Source organism: Schistocerca piceifrons, chromosome 3 (genome assembly GCF_021461385.2).
Source record: "Schistocerca piceifrons isolate TAMUIC-IGC-003096 chromosome 3, iqSchPice1.1, whole genome shotgun sequence".
Taxonomy (NCBI): Eukaryota; Metazoa; Arthropoda; class Insecta; order Orthoptera; family Acrididae; genus Schistocerca; species Schistocerca piceifrons.
The window spans coordinates 770,955,258-770,967,409 of NC_060140.1; the positions used below are offsets into that span (position 1 = coordinate 770,955,258).

At 50.4% G+C, this 12,152-nt stretch overlaps 19 non-coding genes across 19 annotated transcripts; all 19 read left to right on the plus strand.

Moving 5' to 3' along the window:
- The first annotated feature begins 283 nt into the window (after nucleotides 1–283).
- On the plus strand, nucleotides 284–365 carry Trnas-uga. Its single transcript has one exon. It is a non-coding gene; the product is annotated as a tRNA-Ser (tRNA).
- Nucleotides 366–955: 590 nt separating this feature from the next.
- On the plus strand, nucleotides 956–1,028 carry Trnaf-gaa. Its single transcript has one exon. It is a non-coding gene; the product is annotated as a tRNA-Phe (tRNA).
- Nucleotides 1,029–1,763: 735 nt separating this feature from the next.
- On the plus strand, nucleotides 1,764–1,845 carry Trnas-cga. The gene has a single exon. It is a non-coding gene; the product is annotated as a tRNA-Ser (tRNA).
- A 657-nt stretch (nucleotides 1,846–2,502) lies between these two features.
- On the plus strand, nucleotides 2,503–2,584 carry Trnas-uga. Its single transcript has one exon. It is a non-coding gene; the product is annotated as a tRNA-Ser (tRNA).
- Nucleotides 2,585–3,174: 590 nt separating this feature from the next.
- Trnaf-gaa lies at nucleotides 3,175–3,247 on the plus strand. The gene has a single exon. It is a non-coding gene; the product is annotated as a tRNA-Phe (tRNA).
- Nucleotides 3,248–3,786: 539 nt separating this feature from the next.
- Trnak-uuu lies at nucleotides 3,787–3,859 on the plus strand. Its single transcript has one exon. It is a non-coding gene; the product is annotated as a tRNA-Lys (tRNA).
- Nucleotides 3,860–3,982: 123 nt separating this feature from the next.
- On the plus strand, nucleotides 3,983–4,064 carry Trnas-cga. Its single transcript has one exon. It is a non-coding gene; the product is annotated as a tRNA-Ser (tRNA).
- A 657-nt stretch (nucleotides 4,065–4,721) lies between these two features.
- Nucleotides 4,722–4,803, plus strand: Trnas-uga. The gene has a single exon. It is a non-coding gene; the product is annotated as a tRNA-Ser (tRNA).
- A 590-nt stretch (nucleotides 4,804–5,393) lies between these two features.
- On the plus strand, nucleotides 5,394–5,466 carry Trnaf-gaa. The gene has a single exon. It is a non-coding gene; the product is annotated as a tRNA-Phe (tRNA).
- Nucleotides 5,467–6,005: 539 nt separating this feature from the next.
- Trnak-uuu lies at nucleotides 6,006–6,078 on the plus strand. Its single transcript has one exon. It is a non-coding gene; the product is annotated as a tRNA-Lys (tRNA).
- A 123-nt stretch (nucleotides 6,079–6,201) lies between these two features.
- On the plus strand, nucleotides 6,202–6,283 carry Trnas-cga. The gene has a single exon. It is a non-coding gene; the product is annotated as a tRNA-Ser (tRNA).
- A 657-nt stretch (nucleotides 6,284–6,940) lies between these two features.
- Trnas-uga lies at nucleotides 6,941–7,022 on the plus strand. Its single transcript has one exon. It is a non-coding gene; the product is annotated as a tRNA-Ser (tRNA).
- A 590-nt stretch (nucleotides 7,023–7,612) lies between these two features.
- Nucleotides 7,613–7,685, plus strand: Trnaf-gaa. The gene has a single exon. It is a non-coding gene; the product is annotated as a tRNA-Phe (tRNA).
- A 735-nt stretch (nucleotides 7,686–8,420) lies between these two features.
- On the plus strand, nucleotides 8,421–8,502 carry Trnas-cga. Its single transcript has one exon. It is a non-coding gene; the product is annotated as a tRNA-Ser (tRNA).
- Nucleotides 8,503–9,159: 657 nt separating this feature from the next.
- Nucleotides 9,160–9,241, plus strand: Trnas-uga. The gene has a single exon. It is a non-coding gene; the product is annotated as a tRNA-Ser (tRNA).
- A 590-nt stretch (nucleotides 9,242–9,831) lies between these two features.
- On the plus strand, nucleotides 9,832–9,904 carry Trnaf-gaa. The gene has a single exon. It is a non-coding gene; the product is annotated as a tRNA-Phe (tRNA).
- A 735-nt stretch (nucleotides 9,905–10,639) lies between these two features.
- Nucleotides 10,640–10,721, plus strand: Trnas-cga. The gene has a single exon. It is a non-coding gene; the product is annotated as a tRNA-Ser (tRNA).
- Nucleotides 10,722–11,378: 657 nt separating this feature from the next.
- On the plus strand, nucleotides 11,379–11,460 carry Trnas-uga. The gene has a single exon. It is a non-coding gene; the product is annotated as a tRNA-Ser (tRNA).
- A 590-nt stretch (nucleotides 11,461–12,050) lies between these two features.
- On the plus strand, nucleotides 12,051–12,123 carry Trnaf-gaa. Its single transcript has one exon. It is a non-coding gene; the product is annotated as a tRNA-Phe (tRNA).
- Nucleotides 12,124–12,152: the final 29 nt, after the last annotated feature.

Below are 12,152 nucleotides of genomic sequence, written 5' to 3' on the forward strand. Positions count from 1 at the left end.
GGAAGTCGGTGAAGTCGCCATTGGAGCCATAAGCCAGTAATTACGACATGCGAATCACTCGCACACCACGCAGCTGTACGATAATGCTCGTGCGTGGGCCCGCATAGCTGAGTCGGTAGAGCGTTAGGGTCCTGGGTTCAAGTCCCTGTCTGGGCGAAAATGACTACACTTTCGTAGCGGCTAATGGAAACCCTAGAGAAAAGAGTGAGGCCACGCCGTTTTGTGCCATCAGATTGCTTCTGAAGATGGCGGTTTCACTTGTCGGGAGTCGCTTCCGCCACCGGCAGTCGTGGCCGAGTGGTTAAGGCGTCTGACTTGAAATCAGATTCCCTCTGGGAGCGTAGGTTCGAGTCCTGCCGGCTGCGAAAATTTTCTCGCTCTCAAAAGGCGGACGTTCAGCTGCATCCTAGCAGTTGCGTCACTACTAAACACGTGGGTCACCAGCAATGTGCAGTGTTATTTGATCCAGGGCGCAGCGTTACAGTCGCGCCCAGAAGCCGCAGCTCATCTCCGCGTCTCACAGCCGTCCACCAGGTGTTAGTGCAAGTGTCGCCTCACTGGGCAGTGCAGATGTGTCCATTTTAGCTTGCAGACGATGACGTGTAGCAATTTATGAGCTAACGCAGGTGGAATGTTTTACCGTGCGTATCTGCTAGATACTGCCTCTCATACGGTGGAGAGGCTCACTCCTTCTCGTGTCTCGTTCTCTGCACACGAGTTGCCCCTGGCATCGATATAGCACGGGTTTGCTAGCGTCAGCGAAGTCAATATTACACGAATCGAGTCGACATGTTTGCTTGTTACGATGACGGAAGCAGAAGAAATGTGTGTGGAACTTCACTGCATCGCCTGCTCGCCTTTCAGCGCCCCTGTGTCTTATCAGACGAAGGTGACTGTGAAACTGGCAACGAGGCAGACGTGAACGAACACATGCAAATGGCCGCCTTGAACGTCAGCCGAAATAGCTCAGTTGGGAGAGCGTTAGACTGAAGATCTAAAGGTCCCTGGTTCGATCCCGGGTTTCGGCAGGTATTCATTTTGATGCGACGCCAATGGAATTACTCTGCGTTTGTGATAATGCAACTACCGCTGACAACAAAAATGACTCTCTCCTGTAGCTGTTCTGGTTGCCTAGTGCATGCCGTAAGAGGAACTCACTAGACAACTAACTCCCTTAGAAGCAAAAGGATTAAAAATATCCTACCGACTGCATTCCTTTTTCTGTGTCAGGTGGTGAAGAACGTCTTCAACGGAACCGTGAAATGAGCGAAAACGTGGGAAACATTGCATTCGAAATGCTTGTGAATTTTCCAATTGCCCAGTGAGTGTCGACAAAACACGTAAATTCTCTGCTCCAACGTATGAGACGTAACAACTGGTGCAATTTGTTGTTGCATCATGTGCCAGCAGTCTTCGATAGTGTGTTACGAGCTTAGCGCGATAAGTTTGTAGACAGCATTTAGGCGACGTTTTATTAGTAACAGCCCCATACAGCGATTGCACAACAGTAAAGGACATGAGTCAATGTATAGTTGTGCATCGTGGGAGGTTTCACAGCGTCGTGTGAGCCCGGATAGCTAAGTCGGTAGAGCATTAGGCGTTTAAGCTAAGGGTCCAGGGTTCAAGTCCCTGTCCAGGTGGAGATTTTAATACTTTGGTAGCGATTCGTCTGGTAGCGCTGGAAACGTTACGGAAAATAATGCAGCTACGCCGTTTTCTGACACCACAGTGCTTTAAACGGTAGCAGTTGCACCGCGCTAACGGCAGTCGTGGCCGAGTGGTTAAGGCGTCCGACTCGAAATCAGATTCCCTGTGGGAGCGTAGGTTCGAATCCTACCGGCTGCGTGCGATTTTGCGTAAAGAGGAGCAAACATTTTCGCACACATGTGACATGCGTGGGCGAATGCGGGTGCAAACCAGTGACGCCATTCTCAACAAGACGAAAATTTCCGTTTTAAGAATACTGAGTTTTCGCGACGACCGCTGCTTACTGTGGCTATCGGTTCACCTCACACTGACGCTGGTACTGCAGCACAGATGTGCTCGAAAGTGATGGAGAGAGCGAACATTTCAGATTCTTTTTAAGAATCGCAATTTCAATCATTCGAGTGCGGCAAAAGCAGTGGTGCAGCGTTTCTTTTCTTAAGATCTCGCAGCTGCTTGGAGGTATGTCCATCGTTTTAAGGCGCCAGAAAACTAGCGTCAGCGGTGCGTCAGTGGGAAGTCGGTGAAGTCGCCATTGGAGCCATAAGCCAGTAATTACGACATGCGAATCACTCGCACACCACGCAGCTGTACGATAATGCTCGTGCGTGGGCCCGCATAGCTGAGTCGGTAGAGCGTTAGGGTCCTGGGTTCAAGTCCCTGTCTGGGCGAAAATGACTACACTTTCGTAGCGGCTAATGGAAACCCTAGAGAAAAGAGTGAGGCCACGCCGTTTTGTGCCATCAGATTGCTTCTGAAGATGGCGGTTTCACTTGTCGGGAGTCGCTTCCGCCACCGGCAGTCGTGGCCGAGTGGTTAAGGCGTCTGACTTGAAATCAGATTCCCTCTGGGAGCGTAGGTTCGAGTCCTGCCGGCTGCGAAAATTTTCTCGCTCTCAAAAGGCGGACGTTCAGCTGCATCCTAGCAGTTGCGTCACTACTAAACACGTGGGTCACCAGCAATGTGCAGTGTTATTTGATCCAGGGCGCAGCGTTACAGTCGCGCCCAGAAGCCGCAGCTCATCTCCGCGTCTCACAGCCGTCCACCAGGTGTTAGTGCAAGTGTCGCCTCACTGGGCAGTGCAGATGTGTCCATTTTAGCTTGCAGACGATGACGTGTAGCAATTTATGAGCTAACGCAGGTGGAATGTTTTACCGTGCGTATCTGCTAGATACTGCCTCTCATACGGTGGAGAGGCTCACTCCTTCTCGTGTCTCGTTCTCTGCACACGAGTTGCCCCTGGCATCGATATAGCACGGGTTTGCTAGCGTCAGCGAAGTCAATATTACACGAATCGAGTCGACATGTTTGCTTGTTACGATGACGGAAGCAGAAGAAATGTGTGTGGAACTTCACTGCATCGCCTGCTCGCCTTTCAGCGCCCCTGTGTCTTATCAGACGAAGGTGACTGTGAAACTGGCAACGAGGCAGACGTGAACGAACACATGCAAATGGCCGCCTTGAACGTCAGCCGAAATAGCTCAGTTGGGAGAGCGTTAGACTGAAGATCTAAAGGTCCCTGGTTCGATCCCGGGTTTCGGCAGGTATTCATTTTGATGCGACGCCAATGGAATTACTCTGCGTTTGTGATAATGCAACTACCGCTGACAACAAAAATGACTCTCTCCTGTAGCTGTTCTGGTTGCCTAGTGCATGCCGTAAGAGGAACTCACTAGACAACTAACTCCCTTAGAAGCAAAAGGATTAAAAATATCCTACCGACTGCATTCCTTTTTCTGTGTCAGGTGGTGAAGAACGTCTTCAACGGAACCGTGAAATGAGCGAAAACGTGGGAAACATTGCATTCGAAATGCTTGTGAATTTTCCAATTGCCCAGTGAGTGTCGACAAAACACGTAAATTCTCTGCTCCAACGTATGAGACGTAACAACTGGTGCAATTTGTTGTTGCATCATGTGCCAGCAGTCTTCGATAGTGTGTTACGAGCTTAGCGCGATAAGTTTGTAGACAGCATTTAGGCGACGTTTTATTAGTAACAGCCCCATACAGCGATTGCACAACAGTAAAGGACATGAGTCAATGTATAGTTGTGCATCGTGGGAGGTTTCACAGCGTCGTGTGAGCCCGGATAGCTCAGTCGGTAGAGCATTAGGCGTTTAAGCTAAGGGTCCAGGGTTCAAGTCCCTGTCCAGGTGGAGATTTTAATACTTTGGTAGCGATTCGTCTGGTAGCGCTGGAAACGTTACGGAAAATAATGCAGCTACGCCGTTTTCTGACACCACAGTGCTTTAAACGGTAGCAGTTGCACCGCGCTAACGGCAGTCGTGGCCGAGTGGTTAAGGCGTCCGACTCGAAATCAGATTCCCTGTGGGAGCGTAGGTTCGAATCCTACCGGCTGCGTGCGATTTTGCGTAAAGAGGAGCAAACATTTTCGCACACATGTGACATGCGTGGGCGAATGCGGGTGCAAACCAGTGACGCCATTCTCAACAAGACGAAAATTTCCGTTTTAAGAATACTGAGTTTTCGCGACGACCGCTGCTTACTGTGGCTATCGGTTCACCTCACACTGACGCTGGTACTGCAGCACAGATGTGCTCGAAAGTGATGGAGAGAGCGAACATTTCAGATTCTTTTTAAGAATCGCAATTTCAATCATTCGAGTGCGGCAAAAGCAGTGGTGCAGCGTTTCTTTTCTTAAGATCTCGCAGCTGCTTGGAGGTATGTCCATCGTTTTAAGGCGCCAGAAAACTAGCGTCAGCGGTGCGTCAGTGGGAAGTCGGTGAAGTCGCCATTGGAGCCATAAGCCAGTAATTACGACATGCGAATCACTCGCACACCACGCAGCTGTACGATAATGCTCGTGCGTGGGCCCGCATAGCTGAGTCGGTAGAGCGTTAGGGTCCTGGGTTCAAGTCCCTGTCTGGGCGAAAATGACTACACTTTCGTAGCGGCTAATGGAAACCCTAGAGAAAAGAGTGAGGCCACGCCGTTTTGTGCCATCAGATTGCTTCTGAAGATGGCGGTTTCACTTGTCGGGAGTCGCTTCCGCCACCGGCAGTCGTGGCCGAGTGGTTAAGGCGTCTGACTTGAAATCAGATTCCCTCTGGGAGCGTAGGTTCGAGTCCTGCCGGCTGCGAAAATTTTCTCGCTCTCAAAAGGCGGACGTTCAGCTGCATCCTAGCAGTTGCGTCACTACTAAACACGTGGGTCACCAGCAATGTGCAGTGTTATTTGATCCAGGGCGCAGCGTTACAGTCGCGCCCAGAAGCCGCAGCTCATCTCCGCGTCTCACAGCCGTCCACCAGGTGTTAGTGCAAGTGTCGCCTCACTGGGCAGTGCAGATGTGTCCATTTTAGCTTGCAGACGATGACGTGTAGCAATTTATGAGCTAACGCAGGTGGAATGTTTTACCGTGCGTATCTGCTAGATACTGCCTCTCATACGGTGGAGAGGCTCACTCCTTCTCGTGTCTCGTTCTCTGCACACGAGTTGCCCCTGGCATCGATATAGCACGGGTTTGCTAGCGTCAGCGAAGTCAATATTACACGAATCGAGTCGACATGTTTGCTTGTTACGATGACGGAAGCAGAAGAAATGTGTGTGGAACTTCACTGCATCGCCTGCTCGCCTTTCAGCGCCCCTGTGTCTTATCAGACGAAGGTGACTGTGAAACTGGCAACGAGGCAGACGTGAACGAACACATGCAAATGGCCGCCTTGAACGTCAGCCGAAATAGCTCAGTTGGGAGAGCGTTAGACTGAAGATCTAAAGGTCCCTGGTTCGATCCCGGGTTTCGGCAGGTATTCATTTTGATGCGACGCCAATGGAATTACTCTGCGTTTGTGATAATGCAACTACCGCTGACAACAAAAATGACTCTCTCCTGTAGCTGTTCTGGTTGCCTAGTGCATGCCGTAAGAGGAACTCACTAGACAACTAACTCCCTTAGAAGCAAAAGGATTAAAAATATCCTACCGACTGCATTCCTTTTTCTGTGTCAGGTGGTGAAGAACGTCTTCAACGGAACCGTGAAATGAGCGAAAACGTGGGAAACATTGCATTCGAAATGCTTGTGAATTTTCCAATTGCCCAGTGAGTGTCGACAAAACACGTAAATTCTCTGCTCCAACGTATGAGACGTAACAACTGGTGCAATTTGTTGTTGCATCATGTGCCAGCAGTCTTCGATAGTGTGTTACGAGCTTAGCGCGATAAGTTTGTAGACAGCATTTAGGCGACGTTTTATTAGTAACAGCCCCATACAGCGATTGCACAACAGTAAAGGACATGAGTCAATGTATAGTTGTGCATCGTGGGAGGTTTCACAGCGTCGTGTGAGCCCGGATAGCTCAGTCGGTAGAGCATTAGGCGTTTAAGCTAAGGGTCCAGGGTTCAAGTCCCTGTCCAGGTGGAGATTTTAATACTTTGGTAGCGATTCGTCTGGTAGCGCTGGAAACGTTACGGAAAATAATGCAGCTACGCCGTTTTCTGACACCACAGTGCTTTAAACGGTAGCAGTTGCACCGCGCTAACGGCAGTCGTGGCCGAGTGGTTAAGGCGTCCGACTCGAAATCAGATTCCCTGTGGGAGCGTAGGTTCGAATCCTACCGGCTGCGTGCGATTTTGCGTAAAGAGGAGCAAACATTTTCGCACACATGTGACATGCGTGGGCGAATGCGGGTGCAAACCAGTGACGCCATTCTCAACAAGACGAAAATTTCCGTTTTAAGAATACTGAGTTTTCGCGACGACCGCTGCTTACTGTGGCTATCGGTTCACCTCACACTGACGCTGGTACTGCAGCACAGATGTGCTCGAAAGTGATGGAGAGAGCGAACATTTCAGATTCTTTTTAAGAATCGCAATTTCAATCATTCGAGTGCGGCAAAAGCAGTGGTGCAGCGTTTCTTTTCTTAAGATCTCGCAGCTGCTTGGAGGTATGTCCATCGTTTTAAGGCGCCAGAAAACTAGCGTCAGCGGTGCGTCAGTGGGAAGTCGGTGAAGTCGCCATTGGAGCCATAAGCCAGTAATTACGACATGCGAATCACTCGCACACCACGCAGCTGTACGATAATGCTCGTGCGTGGGCCCGCATAGCTGAGTCGGTAGAGCGTTAGGGTCCTGGGTTCAAGTCCCTGTCTGGGCGAAAATGACTACACTTTCGTAGCGGCTAATGGAAACCCTAGAGAAAAGAGTGAGGCCACGCCGTTTTGTGCCATCAGATTGCTTCTGAAGATGGCGGTTTCACTTGTCGGGAGTCGCTTCCGCCACCGGCAGTCGTGGCCGAGTGGTTAAGGCGTCTGACTTGAAATCAGATTCCCTCTGGGAGCGTAGGTTCGAGTCCTGCCGGCTGCGAAAATTTTCTCGCTCTCAAAAGGCGGACGTTCAGCTGCATCCTAGCAGTTGCGTCACTACTAAACACGTGGGTCACCAGCAATGTGCAGTGTTATTTGATCCAGGGCGCAGCGTTACAGTCGCGCCCAGAAGCCGCAGCTCATCTCCGCGTCTCACAGCCGTCCACCAGGTGTTAGTGCAAGTGTCGCCTCACTGGGCAGTGCAGATGTGTCCATTTTAGCTTGCAGACGATGACGTGTAGCAATTTATGAGCTAACGCAGGTGGAATGTTTTACCGTGCGTATCTGCTAGATACTGCCTCTCATACGGTGGAGAGGCTCACTCCTTCTCGTGTCTCGTTCTCTGCACACGAGTTGCCCCTGGCATCGATATAGCACGGGTTTGCTAGCGTCAGCGAAGTCAATATTACACGAATCGAGTCGACATGTTTGCTTGTTACGATGACGGAAGCAGAAGAAATGTGTGTGGAACTTCACTGCATCGCCTGCTCGCCTTTCAGCGCCCCTGTGTCTTATCAGACGAAGGTGACTGTGAAACTGGCAACGAGGCAGACGTGAACGAACACATGCAAATGGCCGCCTTGAACGTCAGCCGAAATAGCTCAGTTGGGAGAGCGTTAGACTGAAGATCTAAAGGTCCCTGGTTCGATCCCGGGTTTCGGCAGGTATTCATTTTGATGCGACGCCAATGGAATTACTCTGCGTTTGTGATAATGCAACTACCGCTGACAACAAAAATGACTCTCTCCTGTAGCTGTTCTGGTTGCCTAGTGCATGCCGTAAGAGGAACTCACTAGACAACTAACTCCCTTAGAAGCAAAAGGATTAAAAATATCCTACCGACTGCATTCCTTTTTCTGTGTCAGGTGGTGAAGAACGTCTTCAACGGAACCGTGAAATGAGCGAAAACGTGGGAAACATTGCATTCGAAATGCTTGTGAATTTTCCAATTGCCCAGTGAGTGTCGACAAAACACGTAAATTCTCTGCTCCAACGTATGAGACGTAACAACTGGTGCAATTTGTTGTTGCATCATGTGCCAGCAGTCTTCGATAGTGTGTTACGAGCTTAGCGCGATAAGTTTGTAGACAGCATTTAGGCGACGTTTTATTAGTAACAGCCCCATACAGCGATTGCACAACAGTAAAGGACATGAGTCAATGTATAGTTGTGCATCGTGGGAGGTTTCACAGCGTCGTGTGAGCCCGGATAGCTAAGTCGGTAGAGCATTAGGCGTTTAAGCTAAGGGTCCAGGGTTCAAGTCCCTGTCCAGGTGGAGATTTTAATACTTTGGTAGCGATTCGTCTGGTAGCGCTGGAAACGTTACGGAAAATAATGCAGCTACGCCGTTTTCTGACACCACAGTGCTTTAAACGGTAGCAGTTGCACCGCGCTAACGGCAGTCGTGGCCGAGTGGTTAAGGCGTCCGACTCGAAATCAGATTCCCTGTGGGAGCGTAGGTTCGAATCCTACCGGCTGCGTGCGATTTTGCGTAAAGAGGAGCAAACATTTTCGCACACATGTGACATGCGTGGGCGAATGCGGGTGCAAACCAGTGACGCCATTCTCAACAAGACGAAAATTTCCGTTTTAAGAATACTGAGTTTTCGCGACGACCGCTGCTTACTGTGGCTATCGGTTCACCTCACACTGACGCTGGTACTGCAGCACAGATGTGCTCGAAAGTGATGGAGAGAGCGAACATTTCAGATTCTTTTTAAGAATCGCAATTTCAATCATTCGAGTGCGGCAAAAGCAGTGGTGCAGCGTTTCTTTTCTTAAGATCTCGCAGCTGCTTGGAGGTATGTCCATCGTTTTAAGGCGCCAGAAAACTAGCGTCAGCGGTGCGTCAGTGGGAAGTCGGTGAAGTCGCCATTGGAGCCATAAGCCAGTAATTACGACATGCGAATCACTCGCACACCACGCAGCTGTACGATAATGCTCGTGCGTGGGCCCGCATAGCTGAGTCGGTAGAGCGTTAGGGTCCTGGGTTCAAGTCCCTGTCTGGGCGAAAATGACTACACTTTCGTAGCGGCTAATGGAAACCCTAGAGAAAAGAGTGAGGCCACGCCGTTTTGTGCCATCAGATTGCTTCTGAAGATGGCGGTTTCACTTGTCGGGAGTCGCTTCCGCCACCGGCAGTCGTGGCCGAGTGGTTAAGGCGTCTGACTTGAAATCAGATTCCCTCTGGGAGCGTAGGTTCGAGTCCTGCCGGCTGCGAAAATTTTCTCGCTCTCAAAAGGCGGACGTTCAGCTGCATCCTAGCAGTTGCGTCACTACTAAACACGTGGGTCACCAGCAATGTGCAGTGTTATTTGATCCAGGGCGCAGCGTTACAGTCGCGCCCAGAAGCCGCAGCTCATCTCCGCGTCTCACAGCCGTCCACCAGGTGTTAGTGCAAGTGTCGCCTCACTGGGCAGTGCAGATGTGTCCATTTTAGCTTGCAGACGATGACGTGTAGCAATTTATGAGCTAACGCAGGTGGAATGTTTTACCGTGCGTATCTGCTAGATACTGCCTCTCATACGGTGGAGAGGCTCACTCCTTCTCGTGTCTCGTTCTCTGCACACGAGTTGCCCCTGGCATCGATATAGCACGGGTTTGCTAGCGTCAGCGAAGTCAATATTACACGAATCGAGTCGACATGTTTGCTTGTTACGATGACGGAAGCAGAAGAAATGTGTGTGGAACTTCACTGCATCGCCTGCTCGCCTTTCAGCGCCCCTGTGTCTTATCAGACGAAGGTGACTGTGAAACTGGCAACGAGGCAGACGTGAACGAACACATGCAAATGGCCGCCTTGAACGTCAGCCGAAATAGCTCAGTTGGGAGAGCGTTAGACTGAAGATCTAAAGGTCCCTGGTTCGATCCCGGGTTTCGGCAGGTATTCATTTTGATGCGACGCCAATGGAATTACTCTGCGTTTGTGATAATGCAACTACCGCTGACAACAAAAATGACTCTCTCCTGTAGCTGTTCTGGTTGCCTAGTGCATGCCGTAAGAGGAACTCACTAGACAACTAACTCCCTTAGAAGCAAAAGGATTAAAAATATCCTACCGACTGCATTCCTTTTTCTGTGTCAGGTGGTGAAGAACGTCTTCAACGGAACCGTGAAATGAGCGAAAACGTGGGAAACATTGCATTCGAAATGCTTGTGAATTTTCCAATTGCCCAGTGAGTGTCGACAAAACACGTAAATTCTCTGCTCCAACGTATGAGACGTAACAACTGGTGCAATTTGTTGTTGCATCATGTGCCAGCAGTCTTCGATAGTGTGTTACGAGCTTAGCGCGATAAGTTTGTAGACAGCATTTAGGCGACGTTTTATTAGTAACAGCCCCATACAGCGATTGCACAACAGTAAAGGACATGAGTCAATGTATAGTTGTGCATCGTGGGAGGTTTCACAGCGTCGTGTGAGCCCGGATAGCTAAGTCGGTAGAGCATTAGGCGTTTAAGCTAAGGGTCCAGGGTTCAAGTCCCTGTCCAGGTGGAGATTTTAATACTTTGGTAGCGATTCGTCTGGTAGCGCTGGAAACGTTACGGAAAATAATGCAGCTACGCCGTTTTCTGACACCACAGTGCTTTAAACGGTAGCAGTTGCACCGCGCTAACGGCAGTCGTGGCCGAGTGGTTAAGGCGTCCGACTCGAAATCAGATTCCCTGTGGGAGCGTAGGTTCGAATCCTACCGGCTGCGTGCGATTTTGCGTAAAGAGGAGCAAACATTTTCGCACACATGTGACATGCGTGGGCGAATGCGGGTGCAAACCAGTGACGCCATTCTCAACAAGACGAAAATTTCCGTTTTAAGAATACTGAGTTTTCGCGACGACCGCTGCTTACTGTGGCTATCGGTTCACCTCACACTGACGCTGGTACTGCAGCACAGATGTGCTCGAAAGTGATGGAGAGAGCGAACATTTCAGATTCTTTTTAAGAATCGCAATTTCAATCATTCGAGTGCGGCAAAAGCAGTGGTGCAGCGTTTCTTTTCTTAAGATCTCGCAGCTGCTTGGAGGTATGTCCATCGTTTTAAGGCGCCAGAAAACTAGCGTCAGCGGTGCGTCAGTGGGAAGTCGGTGAAGTCGCCATTGGAGCCATAAGCCAGTAATTACGACATGCGAATCACTCGCACACCACGCAGCTGTACGATAATGCTCGTGCGTGGGCCCGCATAGCTGAGTCGGTAGAGCGTTAGGGTCCTGGGTTCAAGTCCCTGTCTGGGCGAAAATGACTACACTTTCGTAGCGGCTAATGGAAACCCTAGAGAAAAGAGTGAGGCCACGCCGTTTTGTGCCATCAGATTGCTTCTGAAGATGGCGGTTTCACTTGTCGGGAGTCGCTTCCGCCACCGGCAGTCGTGGCCGAGTGGTTAAGGCGTCTGACTTGAAATCAGATTCCCTCTGGGAGCGTAGGTTCGAGTCCTGCCGGCTGCGAAAATTTTCTCGCTCTCAAAAGGCGGACGTTCAGCTGCATCCTAGCAGTTGCGTCACTACTAAACACGTGGGTCACCAGCAATGTGCAGTGTTATTTGATCCAGGGCGCAGCGTTACAGTCGCGCCCAGAAGCCGCAGCTCATCTCCGCGTCTCACAGCCGTCCACCAGGTGTTAGTGCAAGTGTCGCCTCACTGGGCAGTGCAGATGTGTCCATTTTAGCTTGCAGACGATGACGTGTAGCAATTTATGAGCTAACGCAGGTGGAATGTTTTACCGTGCGTATCTGCTAGATACTGCCTCTCATACGGTGGAGAGGCTCACTCCTTCTCGTGTCTCGTTCTCTGCACACGAGTTGCCCCTGGCATCGATATAGCACGGGTTTGCTAGCGTCAGCGAAGTCAATATTACACGAATCGAGTCGACATGTTTGCTTGTTACGATGACGGAAGCAGAAGAAATGTGTGTGGAACTTCACTGCATCGCCTGCTCGCCTTTCAGCGCCCCTGTGTCTTATCAGACGAAGGTGACTGTGAAACTGGCAACGAGGCAGACGTGAACGAACACATGCAAATGGCCGCCTTGAACGTCAGCCGAAATAGCTCAGTTGGGAGAGCGTTAGACTGAAGATCTAAAGGTCCCTGGTTCGATCCCGGGTTTCGGCAGGTATTCATTTTGATGCGACGCCAATGGA